Raw genomic sequence first — 16,203 nt, 5'->3', positions numbered from 1 at the left:
TGTCTGGAGGGTATAAATAGGACTCCTCCATGGAGTTATGGAGACAGAACTTGGCTTGTTGATACAGCTAGCTGTGCAAGGCTTGTGGGTCTCAAGTCTTTGATAATCTTTGCTTCCTTAAGAGAGGCACAGCTGAGAACTTCTCCTGGTGTCCCTCTGGGTCCCTCCTGCTGACTCAAGTTGAGGCTGATGCCTGGCTGTCTCGGCTAGGTCATGTCACTGCTGATGCTAACATGACTCTACCTAAGTGGACTGCTGGTGTATCCATGAAGTGTTTGCAGGTAGATCAAGCTGCTGCTGCCATCCTGTGGACTGAATCGTCAATTTCCAGACAACACAGATGGGAGATACTCCAAAGAGCCTTTTTAAACAGGTCCACTTTCCCCATATCCTTTCTTTCCCACTACCTCTGGAAGGTGGTGGTCTACAAGGGAGGTTAAAGCATTTAAGAATCATCATTAAAAATAAGGTTTGAAAAAATTAAAGTTATACTCTGCTTACTTTTTTTTTTTTTTTGACAAGGTCTCTAACTGGACCCGAAGATCACTGATTTGGCTTGACTGGCTGACCAGCGTTCTCCAGAGATTTACTTGTCTTTGCTTATGCTCTTGGTCGGTTGGGATTGTACGTGGGTGTTGGGGACCAACCTCAGGTCTCAGACTTTCACTACAAGCATTTACCTGACTGAGCCAGCTTCCTTCTGATGGGTTCCACTGCACCACTGATAGGCATTTGTCCCCTGTCCTGGTGGTCATTTCTCCAGGCCTGTTTGACACTTCCTCCTAACACTTGATTTTCTGCTCCTCTCTTCCTCAGGAAGAAGGGGACATACAAGGGATGAACATGGAGATTCTGCTCATGAGAAGTGGGACCAGAATCTCAGCTCTGCCACTCAATTAGCCTCAGTTTTCTAAGGCAGAGTTGGGGTAGTGATGGGCCCTGCATTGGCTGGTATGATGGCTGTCATAACACCCCGGCAGACGGTAGTCAAGCTTTAGCTTCACGTCTCCTTTTGCCTCTCTCAGACTCTTCTTAGGAGCACTGCTGCCATCTTTGACTCCTCCATCTCAGCTTGTATTTGACTTATGGTAAGTGCTTGGTTCTCATCTGCTTGGTTGGTATAGAGTAAGGGGTAACTGTGTGTTCCAGCATCCCCCAGGGACCATGACCAGGATAGACACTTGTCTTACTCCTGATGTCCTGGGCTGAGCTTGTACCCACATGCCTTTGCTCTTTGACAAAGCCGGGCAGACTGAGTTCTGGGCTTGTCCAGCTCTGATCCTTGTGAGTGAGAAATCCAACAGATGCTTTCTTCTACTTCTCCCCATCCCAAGCACTTGTCATTCTCTTCCAGGAGCTGGGTGCCCAGTCTTGGATGGGAAGAAGATGTTAGCAAGACAGCCCTGCTAGGTCTTACTAGGACACTGGCACTGGAGTTGGCTCCTAAGAACATCCGGGTGAATTGTCTGGTTCCAGGGTTTATTATGGCTGACTTCAGCAAAGTGGTGAGAACTGGCTGTCTCCAACCTGACTGCATGTCCTCACTGTCCTCTGAACTCAGCTGGAGCCCACTCTCCAACCTGACTGCATGTCCTCACTGTCCTCTGAACTCAGCTGGAGCCCACTCCCCAACCTGACTGTATGTCCTCACTGTCCTCTGAACTCAGCTGGAGCTCACTCCACAGATGCTGCAACAGGCAGCCATGGCTGCTTGGCCAGGTAGCCACTTCAGGGTCTCACCACGTCCTTGTCTTAGCTGGGATGACTTAGTTCTCTCTTCTCTTTGCCTTGGTATACAGCAACCAGGCTGTCTGGAACCACTTAAAGGAGAACTACCAGCTACAGAGGCAAGTGGGATTGCAGTATGGGGAGGGGCAGCTGAGGATATTTTATTTCTCTATCGATTGGCCTTTTCTTTTGCTGAAGTCTGGGTTCACATGGCTGAGTCTACCCCATTCCCCCCACATAACCCCCATGGCATATGTGGCCTGTAAGCACCCGGGCATCAGAACCAGAATGCAAATCCTCTTTCCATCCAGGATTGGGCAGCCTGAAGACTGTGTTCTTCCTATGCTTGAAGATGCCAGCTACATTACTGGGGAGAATATTGTGGTGACTGGCTGTTTCTATGGGGGGGGGGAGTTGGAGAGCTGAACACCCAAGGGTATTGGCCTAGCAGCTAAGGAGAGGGTCTGCAGCTTGGTTAGGCTAGTACCTTGAGGCTCACCTATGCTAGGCTTGAGGAAGGAAGCCCATCAGTACTCTCATCTCTGGATTCTCTATAGGACCACTGGAGACTCAATGGACCTCACCAACATTTGAGGCTCTTGATATGAGGCTGTGAGCTTACAGATATAGTGGGTTTGGCATTCTAGAAGAATCTTAAGAGAAAGGAGTGGCCATAAAGGATCCCAAAACCTTCTCTGTGCTTTACATCTCTTTCCTAAAATAAAGTCATATTTGTCCTCACCTCTGGATGGTCCTGGGAAGGGCAGAGTCAAGAGCAACATAGCAAGGACAGGCATTTCCTGTCTGCTGTGGCAGGCCCACCGTGGTGGGGACTGGAGGCAGGGCAGAGGTGTGCTAATTCAGTTCAGTGAGAGTGGAGGCAACATTGCCTGCCCGCAGAGTAGTGAGGGAGTCACCCAAAGAGAGAGTCTTGTTTCCAGACAGATGATCTAGAAGAGGACTTTGTAATGGAGAAGTGTTCAAAGATGAGGGTTGGTGGACCTGTGATACACGTTCGGATTGGGGGAGACTTCTGTTGGGAGAGGAAAGGCTGAGGAGCCATCACAGGTAAAAATGTGTGGAGGGGAGCTTTGCACTCCACATACAGTTCTTGTCTTCCCTTCTTTCCAGAACTGGTGAGGTGAGGGAGTGTCCCTAGCTATTCTGCGGGTGGGGATGGGGCAGTAGAAGACCCAGTAACTCTGACTTCATCTGCTGTGTCTTCAATGCCCAAGTCTCATAGCCTCCCCCTAGTGGCCTCCATGGGCTGAGCAAGGATGAGGTCAGGTATCTTCTCTCAGCCCTGCTCAGGGCTGAGAGTTTCCAGCTCAGGGGTGGAGGGTTGTGGATACTGCATGCATCTGCTTTCTTGGGAGATTTAACCTCAGTATCTAGGTGGTTCCAAGCAGGACCAAGACATCTTTTTCTTGGGCTAATATCTGGAAAAAAAAATAACCACGCAGAAACAAAAGATAACCAAGATTGGTACTTCTGAGAGCTCCTGTTGGCTGGTGGTCGTTTATGTGGGGAGGAGGAAATAAAAAGGGCCATCAGTAAGGGAAGGTTGTGGGCAGGGTTACTGCACTTATCCATCTTCAGCTGTTAGAGAGGGGTAGGAACAGGAATCTGAATAACAAAGCCTCCATTGGGAACACTTGGTTGTATATTTGCACATTTCAGGTGGGGCTCCAGCTGTCCTACTCCAGGGTCCACTGTAGTATAGTCCACAGTGTAGTGACTCCATGCTGAACTAGGACAGAAGTGGTCTTGGGGTAGTCTGAGACTGGGTAGCTGGAGTAGAGAGGTGGATGTGAGGTTTTATGGGAGCTGAGCTCTGTGGGGTGAGGTGAAGACAAAAATAGGGAAGTATCCAAGGCTGTTTGTTCTCTGTTACTAGACGGTAATAGACGGTAATAGACGGTAGACAAACTGGGCTGGATTGTGCTAAGACATGTCCCTCTCCATTTTGAATGCATGCTTAAAAATCTAATGGTTGGAATCCCATGTTCAAGTATCAGCAGTATTTGGAGACTAAGCCCTTGGAGTTAATTAGCAGCAGATGAGCCACGGGAAGGGGCTTTACTTAGGCAGGTCTCTAGTTTCAGTGTTTCTGTTCCTTTAATCTTTAAAGGCTAAAAGATACTGTCCATCAATGCAGGAAATGTTCCTGTAAATCCAAGTGAGTAAAAATGTCATTGTATTTCTGGCTGGGCTCTCTTGTCTATGTTTTTTTATGTAGCTTGGCAAGACTAGGATTTGAGTTCAAGTTCTTCTCTCAGTCAGCCTCTGTGAAAAGTGATCTCAGGCCTCTGTCCAGCCCTCTCTTGCAGTGCCTGCATGGTCTTGTGTTTTTGAAATTCCTGCCTAAGCAAGGCTTTGGAACAGAAGTGGTAGAAGCAAGGGATGAGAGTGAGTCAGGGACATGGGAGAAGCTGCTGTGTGTCCTGTTACAGACACAGATCAGAATCCAGAGGGCACAGATCAGAATCCAGAGGGCACAGATCAGAATCCAGAGGGCACAGATTAGAATCCAGAGGGCACAGATCGGAATCCAGAGGGCATAGATCAGAATCCAGAGGGAACAGATCAGAATCCAGAGGGCACAGATCGGAATCCAGAGGGCACAGATCGGAATCCAGAGGGCACAGATTAGAATCCAGAGGGCACAGATCAAAATCCAGAGGGCACAGATCAAAATCCAGAGGGCACAGATCAGAATCCAGAGGGCACAGATCAGAATCCAGAGGGCACAGATCAGAATCCAGAGGGCACAGATCGGAATCCAGAGGGCACAGATTAGAATCCAGAGGGCACAGATTGGAATCCAGAGGGCACAGATCAGAATCCAGAGGGCACAGATTGGAATCCAGAGGGCACAGATCGGAATCCAGAGGGCACAGATTGGAATCCAGAGGGCACAGATCGGAATCCAGAGGGCACAGATCGGAATCCAGAAGGCACAGATCGGAATCCAGAGGGCACAGATTAGAATGCAGAGGGCACAGATCGGAATCCAGAGGGCACAGATCGGAATCCAGAGGGCACAGATCGGAATCCAGAGGGCACAGATCGGAATCCAGAGGGCACAGATTGGAATCCAGAGGGCACCTGCTGAGGTTCCTTAGTTCTCGTGTTTTGGAACAAAGAGTTAGATCAAGGACACATGGACAATGATAAAAACAGTGACATTTTTAAGAATGAGAACGACACTCTCTGGAATTGAAGTAGGCCAGAGAATTGGGCAGGTCTGAGTCTCAAAAATCTCTGGGCCATGAGGAATGTCTGCCCTCCTTTTATAGACTGTTTATTTGTATGTGTCCCCTTTCCAGCATTCAGCATTTAGAGATCTCAGGCCTGTATGCAGCCTAATGGTGGGGCTCTCTCCAGTCGTGCTCTATATTAGCTTTTTACAGATGCCAATTTTGATGCCTTTGGCCTCCTCTTTCCCCCCCATTCTCTTACTTCATCACGGAGGATGGCACAGTAAGTCACAGGGCTGTCTCCTGCAGGTTTTCTAAATAGGAGTACAGCTTACTACTCACAAGTGAAGTGTCTACTAACAGTGGTGGGGGAGAATTCATCTACGGGTTGTCACCTGTCCATCAAGAGCTTCTGAGTTGGGGAATTATCAACCACTGTTTCCAACCAGAGAGGAGAATGCTGTTCCACAGTGCACAATGGGAAGCAAGCAGCTCTCTCAGCCACATTTGAAATTAAAATGAGGGCCAGAGGCTGTGACCAGGGCAGTAAACTGTCTGCAGAGGTCTCTAGGAAGCAGCAATTCCCGTGCTCAGATTTGTGGTGGGGGACAACACCCCATCCGTTGCTTTTGTGAAGCTCTGCACAGAATGAAACAGTCACTTCACTTCCCGCAAAGATCGGCAATGGAGAAATGTCAGGAAGCTTTCAAGTTGCTAATCTCAAATCTCCACTAATGGTTTGAGCAGTCCTGTGGCTGTCCCTTGGGGGTTACCAGAAGAAACCAGAGAATGAGAAGGATGGCAAGGCAGGAAGGGAGGATCATAGAGAAAAAAACCCTTAATTAGCTAATCATGCATAAAGGAACTGGGTGTCTCTCAACAACTGAATGTTCTATTTGCTACAAATAGAATTGCTTAAATGCAATACTGTAAAAATTTTCCATCACAATTTAAAATTTCCCTTCAATTTTCTCTAAGCTAACATTAGGACTGTGAAGACCCCAGAAAGGAGAATGTGCTGGGCTGCCTCCTGTCTGGTTTACGGTGATGCAGCTTTGGAAGTCAACTGAGAAAAGGTGCAGGTGGCAATGGTGGTTGCCTTGGTGACCTGAAGAATGCCAGGGCTGAGATGTGGGGATCTGGAGCTTTAATAACTAGTAACCCCAAATGGAACACCAGGAGTTTAGAACTGTCCTAGCTCTGATTTTTATCAAAGACATGAGCTATTCTTCCATCTACAGAGAAGGTCCCTTACTTGACATTTGGCTCATTTATGGGGAGTTTCCTTTTTCTTTTCTTATTTTCCTTTTTATTGGTTCTTTGTGAGTTTGCCATCATGCACCCCAGTCTCACTCACCTCCCTGTGCTCTTGTATCCACACTACACACTTACAACCTCCCTCCACTAAGAAACACATTTAAAAAACTCTCATTGTGGAAACTGTAATGTGTCACAGTGTGTCCCACAGTATTCCCTTTCGTCCACACTTCCTCTCTTGCAAATGTTCATTGTGATGAGTCATTGGTCTGGTTCAAGGTTTCTGCTACACTATCAATTCTGGATCCTCATTGGGACTCCTCTCAGATGTCTTGTTGTTGCCCTGTGTCATGGAGATCCTACAGCTTTGGATCTGTAGGACCAGCCCCTTCATGTAGCTCCAGCAGTTCATAGATGGAGTCGATGTTGGGGTGGGCCAACTCAAAGCCCCAGAACTGGGCCTGAGAGGTATTTGAGCTTGTCAGCCCAGCAGCTCTTCTGTACCACACAACTAGGGTGAGTTCCTCAGCCCTGTTCTGGCTAGTTCATCCAATGCTGCAGCCAGCAAGGCACAGAGCCAGCTCTCCTGCTCTCACCCAGAGCTGTCTTATCCATACCCATGCTGGTAGGTGATAGGTGCAGCTTAGGTGAAGTACAGGGCCCACTCACCCAAGGGCTGCATCAGGCCAGGGGCTGGCACAGCTGTACCCCACTCTTACAGCCTCTGGGCTGCTCACTCACAATCCTGGCAACCAGGGTCAGCTCTGCTTTGCTGCCCAGGCTAGGTGCAGGGCCTGCTCTCCTGTTCTCATGACCCCAGAGCTCTCCCACCTGCCATCTGTGGCAAGGGACGGAGTAGGAGGGCATATCTGTCTCTTATCTGGACCACTGCACAGCAGATAAGCTTTGGGGCCAACTCTCCCATGCTTATGCCCTCAAAGCCCACTCACCCTCACCCCTGCTACCAGGGTTAGCTCTACTGTGCAGGGCTTGCTCCCTGGAGTACTGCAACAGATGAGGGGCAGGGCCAGCTCTCCCACCTGCCACAGGCAGCAAAATGTCATGTGAAAGAGACTGTCATCATCCTTGTTTTAATCTGTTAGTACTGCTGTAATCAGTCAGTCAGTCAGTCAGTCAGTTGTCAGACAATAGGATAGGGGCTGGAGAGGTGGCTTAGCAGTTAAGACCATTTGTTGCTCTTGCAGAAGACCTGGGTTTGATTATCAGAACCTTTATGGTGGCTAACAAACTGCCTTTAACTCCAATTCCAGGGATCCATCAACCTCATCTGGCATTCAAGGATACCAGGCACTCAAGGTATACACACACACACACACACACACACAGAGAGACAGAGACAGAGACAGAGACAGGGACAGGGACAGGGACAGGGACAGAGACAGAGACAGGGACAGAGACAGGGCAAAAACTCATATAAAAATCTTTTAAAATTTTCTCAAAAAAAAAACACAGAACAGATATTTATTTATTTATTTATTTATTTATTTATTTATTGAGACAGCATCTTGTGTGTCTCAGGCTGGACTTGAACTTGCTGTGTAGCCTTGTTTCTACCTCTTGACTGATAGGATTATAGATCTGCACCTCCATGCTAGGTTTATGTAGTGCTGGTAATAGGAGCTGTGTAGTCTAGGTAGGCATTTTACTAACAGTGACATTCACAGCTCAATCTGGAGAATTTGTAAAGGGCATGCTTTATTCTTATAGTTTTGGAGGCTATAAATGAGTAGCATTTGGTGTCTGGGAAAGATTGTTCTCTGCTTCCAAGCTTGTATCTCACTGCTGTGTCCTCATGTGGTGGAAGGGTGGCACAGACCATATTCCTTTGAACCCTTTTCCAATTGATTTATTAGTTTTTGAGAGTTTCACACAGTGTGTTTTGGTCAAACTCAGCTCTCCCTCAGCTCTTATTACCTATCATACCCAACTATGAACCATTGAGATACAATAATCGCTGGCCTGGAGAGATAAGCCTGCTAGTGCAATAGTTGGTAATCATCGCAAGAGGAGCCAAACACTTTCAATTAGGTCTAAGTCCAATCCCACGTGCCGAAACTCACATCTGGTAGCATTATCAAGTCAAGAACGATGGCTAGACAGGTCAGAGGGCCTAAGAGAGAGCCCGTTGTTATGCTGCTAAATGGATATAGGGTTAAAGTGATTCCTGATGACTTATGGGACTCTTTAAAGGTCCTAATTCCACCCAGAAGGCCACAACATTCCTTCAACTCATTCTTTTTTTTTTTTTTTTTTTTTTCTACAATCTCCCGAACTCCACCAGCTAACTTCACACTGTACCTGGACTCCATACTAATGTGCAGTCTTGCAACAAGCAGAGGAACAGAGAGGGCTTAGCTGCTGGTGGTGATTTTAAGCATATAAAATTTTAGTTGCAGAGAGGCATACTGGCTGCTTTTTTTTTATTTATTCTGAACTCTTTTTTTTTTGGAACAGAATGTCACTGTCATAGAAACTGCAGAGTTGTTTATTTATTTTATATTTATTTATTTAGTTTTTTTTTATTTATGAAGCCTTGCTTTGTAGCCCAGGCAGAGTTCAGCCCAATGATCCTCAGTCTTAGCTGTTAGGGTGCTGGGATTACGGATGTGTGCCTGCCACCCACTGTTGAAGGTGCAGATTTTAAACATGAGCCTGCCTCCTCTGCTGTAACAAAGTGTCTGGGAATGGTTTCTTCTTACAGAACAGAACATCATTTAATTACAGTTCTGGGGGCTGGGAAGTCCGAAAGCAAGGTGACAGAAAATTAAGGTTAAGTCTCTTTACTTCTAAAATAATACCTCGAAATCCTGCATCTTATAGGAGGAGAGAAAAGAATGGTAGACAAGGGAAGAGAAAGAGTCAAACACAGTGTGAGGCCACTTTTGTAAAAGTTAAATCTCATCCACCAATGGGGATGGCTTATGGCTCAGTCACCTCTTAAAGGCCTACCTCTTTAAAAATATTTAAAAATTAAAAAAAAATCTGTGGGCTGGACATCTCAGTGGTTAAGAACACTTGTTGCTCTTGCAGAGAAGCCAGGTTCAGTTTTCAGGATCCATGGTGGCTCACAGATATCTGCACCTGCAGTTCTTTTTTTTTTTTTTAATTTTAATTTTATTTTGTCAGATTCATTTATTCATCATCGTTACTTAAAAACCACTTATGCTCTAGTCCTGATTTTAGCTACTCCCATGAACTCTTCTTAGAAGACTTCATTTATTTAATTTTTAATTGGATATTTTCTTTATTTAAATTTCAAATGTTATCCCCTTTCCCAGTCCCCCCACCTTGGAGATCCCCTACTCTATACCCCTCCCTTGCTTCTGTGAAGGTGTTCTGCCACCCACCCACTCCCTCCCTCCTCCCCACCTTCGAATTCCCCTACACTGGGGCATTGAGCCTTCACAGGACCAAGGGCCTCCCCTCCCATTGTTGCCCAACAAGGCCATCCTCTGCTACATATGTAGCTGGAGCTATGGGTCCCTCCATGGTTGTGCTCCTTGGTTGGTGGTTTAGTCCCTGGGAGCTCTTCGGGTTTGGTTGGTTGATATTATTGTTCTTCCTATGGGGTTGCAAACCCCTTCAGCTCCTTCAGTTCTTTCTCTAATTCCTCCACTGGGGACCCTATTGGGGACCCTGTGTTCAGTCCAATAGTTGGCTGCAAGCAACTGCCTCTGTATTTGTCGGGCTCTGGCAGAGCCTCTCAGGAGACAGCTATATCAGACTCCTGTCAGCATGCATTTCTTAGCATCCACAATAGTGTCTGGGTTTGGTGACTGTATATGGGATGGATCCCCAAGTGGGGCAGTCTTTGGATGGCCTTTAATCTCTGTTCTACACTTTGTCTCTGTATTTGCTCCTATGATTATTTTGTTCCCGTATCTAAGAATCACTGAAGCATCCACACTTTGGTCTTCCTTCTTCTTGAGCTTCATGTGGTCTGTGAATTGTATCTTGGGTATTCTGAGCATTTGGGCTAATATCCACTTATCAGTGAGTGCATACTATGTGTGTTCTTTTGTGATTGGGTTACCTCACTTAGGAAGATATTTTCTAGTTCCATCCATTTGCCTAAGAACTTCATGAATTCATTGTTTTTAATAGCTGAATAGTACTCAGCTGTTAAATGTAGTACATTGTGTAAATGTACCACATTTTCTGTATCCATTCTTCTGTTGAAGGACATCTGGGTTCTTTCCAGCTTCTGGCTATTATATATAAGGCTGCTATGAACATAGTTAACCCAGCCCACGGGTCAATCAATGGGATCTGTAAGGGAGAGAGTGGGGATGGAGGGGCAAGAGATGCAAAGAATGGAGACAAGACAGGGTGTCTGATCAAGTCTCGTTTATTGAAAGGCAATTATGGATATATAAGCACAAGCAGGGGAGTGCAGCTGGAGATACTTAACCACGAGTGCCTTGCAGCTGGGAGCACTAAACAAGTCCAGGATATGTCAGAGAAAAAACAAGATGTTTATCAGAGTGTGTTCAGCTGTTGTAGGCTGCTTACAAAAATATTATGCTAGAAAAACAAGTCTCTTGTCAGGGTGGAAATATATGCAAATATATGGCCCAAGATGGCTGCAAAGATGATGGCTGTTTTCTGGTAGGAGTTGGCTCCCAACACATGGTGGAGCATCTGTTCTTGTTATATGTTGAAGAATCTTTGGGTATATGTCCAGGAGTGGTATAGCTGGGTTCTCAGGTAATTTTCTGAGAAACTGCCAGACTGATTTTCAGAGTGGTTGTACCAGCTTGCAATACCACCACCAACAGAGGAGTGTTCCTCTTTCTCCACATCCTCACCAGCATTTGCTGTCACCTGAGTTTTTGATCTTAGTCATTTTGACTGGTATAATGCAGAACCTCAGGGTTGTTTTGACTTGCATTTCCCTGATGACTAAGGATGTTGAACATTTCTTTAGGTGCTTCTCGGCCATTCGGTATTCCACAGTTGAGAATTCTTTATTTATCTCTGTACCCCATTTTTAATAGGGTTATTTGATTCTCTGGAGTCTAACTTCTTGAGTTCTTTGTACAGATTGGAAATAAGCCCTCTATTAGATGTAGGACTGGTAAAGAGCTTTTCCCAATGCCAGCCCAGGCTACTATACTCAGAAAAACTCTCAATTTCCATAGATGGAGAAACCAAGATATTCCATGACAAAACCAAAGTTACACAATATCTTTCTACAAATCCAGCCCTACAAAGGATAATAGATGGACAACTCTAACACAAGGAGGGAAACTACAACCTAGAAAAAAACCAAGAAAGTAATCTTCTATCAACAAACCCAAAAGAAGATAGCCACACAAACGTAATTTCATCTTTAATAACAAAGATAACAGGAAGCAACAATCACTTTTTAAAAATATCTCTTAACATCAATGGACTCAATTCTCCAATAAAAAAACATAGACAAACATACTGGATATGGATCCAGCATATAGGAAACACACCTCAGTGACAAAGACAGACACTACCTCAGACTAAAAGGCTGAAAAAAATCTCCAAGCAAATGGTTCCAAGAAACAAGCTTGAGTAACCATTCTAATATCGAATAAAATCGACTTTCAACCAAAAGTTATCAAAAAAGATAAGGAAGGATACTTCATACTTGTTAAAGGAAAAAAATCTATCAAGATGAACTCTCAATTCTGAACATCTATGCTCCAAATACAAGGGCACCCACATTCATAAAAGAAACCTTACTAAAGCTCAAAGCACACATTGCACCTCACACAATAATAGTGGGGTATTTCAACACTCCACTCTCAGCAATGGACAGATCATGGAAACAGAAACTAAACAGAGACACAGTTTAACTAACAGAAGTTATGAACCAAATGGATTTAACAGATATCTATAGAACATTTCATCCTAAAACAAAAGAATATACCCTTTTCTCAGCACCTCATGGTACCTTCTCCAAAATTGACCATATAACTGGTCACAAAACAGGCCTCAACAGATACAAGAAGATTGAAATAATCCCTTGCATCCTATCAGATCACCACAGACTAAGGCTGGTCTTCAATAACAACAAAAACAACAGAAAGCCCACATGCACATGGAAGCTGAACAACGCTCTACTCAATGCACCTGCAGTTCTAAGGGATCTGGTGCCTCCCTCTAACATCTGAAGGCCTACATGTGGTGCATAGATGTACATACAGGCAAAACACTCTGACACATAACGCATGGTGGCCAGAAGCAGGTATTGGATACTCTAAAACTGGACTTACAAGCAGTTGTGACCTCTTATGTGGTCATAACTTGAACAAACCCAGCAAGAACAGTGAGTGCTTTTAAGTGCTGAGCCATCTTGGCAGCTCCAAGACCTAACTCTTTTTTTTTTATTTTATTTTATACATTGGTGTTTTGATTGTATGTATGTTGTGCAAAGGTATCAGATCCCTTGGAACTGGAGTTACAGACAGTTGTGACCTGTCACGTGGGTGCTGAGAATTGAACCCTGGGTCCTCTGGAAGAGCAGCCAGTGCTCTTAACCACTGAGTCATCTCTCTAACTCAAAGCACAACTTGTAATACCTTACATTGGCTGACATGGAAACTGCAGAGTTGTTTATTTATTTCATATATATCTATATATATCTGTGTGTATATACATATATATATATATATATATATATGTATATATATCTGTGTGTCAATATATATGTTGACGCCTTGCTTTGTAATACATTGTCTGCTAGGTTTCAGTGCCTGAATTTTGGGAGAGGCACACTCACCCATAGCTAGGCAGTGACGTTAGGAGATAGATGAAACCATTTGGGCTGTCTTTCCATCAGCTTAAACAAGACTGAAGTCCTTTGGGTGGCAAACACTCCCCCAGATTCTGCCTCTGCCTTTCTTACCACTTTTTCCTTTAACCACCACTTGTCCTTGAAAGCTTTTCTCCCATTGCTCACAGGACATGGGCATCATTGCTGCAGAGCCTTGCTCCTGCTGACCATGGGCATGGGCATCATTATCCTCTATGTTTTCCCTTAAAGTCTCTAATGGGGAACTTGTCATGCAGAAAATCCTTAGTGAAAGTTTGTTAAACAAACAAATGAGGTGTGACTGGATTCCTCCTGTACAAGATCACTCAGACATGTCTAGCTCCCCCTGTTTCTTGGGAACTTTTCCTTGGACATGGATTTTCAGTAACATAAGAAAATTGTTCTTTTAAAATTAGCATTCAATTCTGGCCCCTGCCCACTCCCGAGCTCCAGGAGTTTGTCTTTCTTTGAGAAAAGAAAGAAAGAAACCAGTCTAGCCTAATTGGCACGCTCCAGGACAATAAGAGATGGCAGGGGCAGAGGTGGACAGCACAAGAGGAATGATGCCATATGCAGACCTGGGCTTTGCATATGTGTGTACGGTGGTCTGAATGAAAATGGCCCCACAGGCTCATAAATTTGAATGTTTGGGTCCTGGTTGGGGGAACTATTTGGAAAAAATTAAGAGGTGTGGCTTTGTTGGAGAAGCTGTGTCATGTTGGCACTGTCATGTGGCAATTAGTGATTATTCTTACACAGGTCTACAATGCGAAAAAGCAAACAGGGTAAAAAGAAATACAAAATGTACAGTTTGAAGTGAAAAAGAACGTAGGAAATTCAATGTTGGAGCCAAGGCTCGTGCTGAAATAAAGATGCCTGATGTGAAACCATTGGGGGAGGGGCCCTCAGTGCAAGACCCCACCCAGTAAGTAACTTGTAAAAAGGAAAGGCCTAAGGAACTTTCTGCTCCAAGAAAATCAGTAAAGAAAAGCTTCTACACATGTAATTCAAGGAGTGGGCCAGGTTCTGTCCTGGGTAGTGTTGTCCATGAGGTTCTGGCTTTAGAGTCACTAAGGATGTAAAAGTAAAAGGGTTGTAGAATCTTCCTCCATGGTTAAGGAGAGCCAATGATGCCTGGCATGAGGCAGGGGAGTTCCTGCACAAGAGGCTCAGAGAGGCCATAGCATGAAACTATGAAAGTGAAGCCTTGATTGTTCTGGAGACCTCAGATATGGGAGATGCCAGAGACATATGCCAAGGAGAGCTGCACAGTGGGGTGGGGCAGCTAAGAAAGAGAAGTGTGTTGCAGTCAGCAAAGCTGAAAGGGAGAAGCCATTTAATCTCTTTGACACCAGACATGGAGTCACAGGATTGGGTTTGCCCTACCGGGTTCCTCTTCCTTCCTGAATGTGCCTTAGTTAGGGTTACTATGGCTGCAATGAAACACTGTGGCCAAACTGTGAAGAAAAGGGTTTATTTGGTTTATGCTTTCACATCACAGTTCATCATCAAAAGAAGTCAGGACAGAAACTCACACAAGGTAGAAGCCTGAAGGTAGGAGCTGATGCAGAGGCCATGGAAGGGTGCTGCTTTTTGGCTTGCTCCCCACCGCTTGCTCAGCTGGCTTTCTTATAGAGCCCAGAACCACCAGCCCATGGGTAAGCCCCACCTACAATGAGCTTGGCCTCCCCGCTCAATCACTAATTAAGAAAATCCCCTACAGAGTTGCCCACAGCCCAATTTATTGGGGCATTTTCTCAATTAAGGTTCCCTCTTTTCTGATGACTCTTGCTTATGTCAAGTTGATATTAAACTAGCCAGCATAGAATGGTAATGTATGTTTTGTGCCTTAGTATGTTGAAAGTATGTAATTTGGTTTTTGCTTTTGATTATACAGAGAGTTACAATGAAGAGATTCCCTTGAGTCTCTGAAGAGACTTTGGACTTTAAAATAGTGTTTAGACTATGAAAGATGACCATGTCTTTTGAAATTAGACCAAATATATATTGCATTATGAAATGACCACAAGCCTGTGGGGTTCACAAGGGAAATGAATGTGGTGGTTTGAAGAGAATGGCCTCCTTAGGCTTGTATATTTGAATGTTTGATCCTCTGTTGGTGGAATTATTTGGGAAGGACTAGGAGGTGTGGCCTCTTTGGAGAAGGTGTGTGTCACTGGGGACAGGCTTTGAGATTTTAAAAGTCTACCCCATCCTAGTAGCTCTCTCTGTCTGAATCATGGTTGAGGTATTAACATGCACATTCTGGCTATTGTTACAGAGCCATTCCTGCCTGCCTACTGACATGTTACCCTGTATGATGGTTATGGACTCTCTGAAATTGTAAGCCCCAAATAACCTTTTTCTTCTGTAAGTTGCCGGGTCATGGTATCTTATCATAGCAATAGAAAAGTAAGACATCATTCAAATGCACCTGAGCAACATACACACATCCACTAGAGAGAGAGAGAGAGAGAGAGAGAGAGAGAGAGAGAGAGAGAGACCAACAGACAGAGACACACACAGAGAGGCAGAGAAGAGACACTGATATGGATCTTTCCCATGTAGAAAAGGGTGTGGGAGGGAAAAGGGGTGTGTGACTGAGGTAGAGTCCTAGATCCACCAGACAAAGGAGGTATCTGCTGTTAAAGGTTTCCGAGGAAGGGAGTGGTCCTTGCAGCTCAAGGAAGCAGGCTTAGTTTGTAAGTGTCCTATATATACTACAGGACAGACTGATTCAGACTATGTGACGAGAGCCACAGCTGCACTGGGCAGGGAGCTGCAGCTGGTCAGTGTGCAGCTGCAGTGAGGCTGCTCCTGATTCTGGGTGGCATGGGTTTGGGTTTGTGCCCCTACCCTCCTTCATCTCCAAGTGGCTGGGCTCTGCTCTCAGGGTTCCCTGCTTTGGGCTGGGAAGGCCTAGGTCCTCTCACAGTGATAACGCCCCCAGCTTTAGCACAGGATTTTATGAGGAACCACATTATTAGCCTTTAAAAATAGGAGCTGAAGCAAAAACAAGCTCCCGTTAGGATCCAACGGAGTCAGAAGCAACAGGAAATGCATGCTTTGGAGAACAGACCTGCTTCGCCCTTATGACATGTTTGCTAAGAGGAAAGTCCAAACCTTTCTTACACTACTGATCTTTGCACTGCTGCCGGGTCTGATTTAACCTCTGATTGCCTTGAAGGAGAACAGCATCCCTTCTGTTAT

At 45.2% G+C, this 16,203-nt stretch overlaps 1 long non-coding RNA gene across 2 annotated transcripts in view; it reads left to right on the top strand.

The window, feature by feature from the left end:
• The window catches only part of LOC143441719 (uncharacterized), a 29,504-nt gene extending 14,137 nt beyond the window's left edge, over positions 1 to 15,367 (top strand). The window contains exons 3-6 of one of the 2 annotated variants that reach the window (XR_013109356.1): positions 817 to 1,088; positions 1,355 to 6,004; positions 7,457 to 7,502; positions 11,348 to 15,367. This is a non-coding gene — a long non-coding RNA (uncharacterized LOC143441719). The remainder of the gene's footprint in view (positions 1 to 816; positions 1,089 to 1,354; positions 6,005 to 7,456; positions 7,503 to 11,347) is intronic. The other variant, XR_013109357.1, reaches the window with a different exon arrangement.
• Positions 15,368 to 16,203: the final 836 nt, after the last annotated feature.

The sequence above is a fragment of the Arvicanthis niloticus genome, chromosome 3 (assembly GCF_011762505.2).
Source record: "Arvicanthis niloticus isolate mArvNil1 chromosome 3, mArvNil1.pat.X, whole genome shotgun sequence".
Lineage (NCBI taxonomy): Eukaryota > Metazoa > Chordata > Mammalia > Rodentia > Muridae > Arvicanthis > Arvicanthis niloticus.
This window is presented reverse-complemented; position numbering and strand designations above follow the sequence as displayed.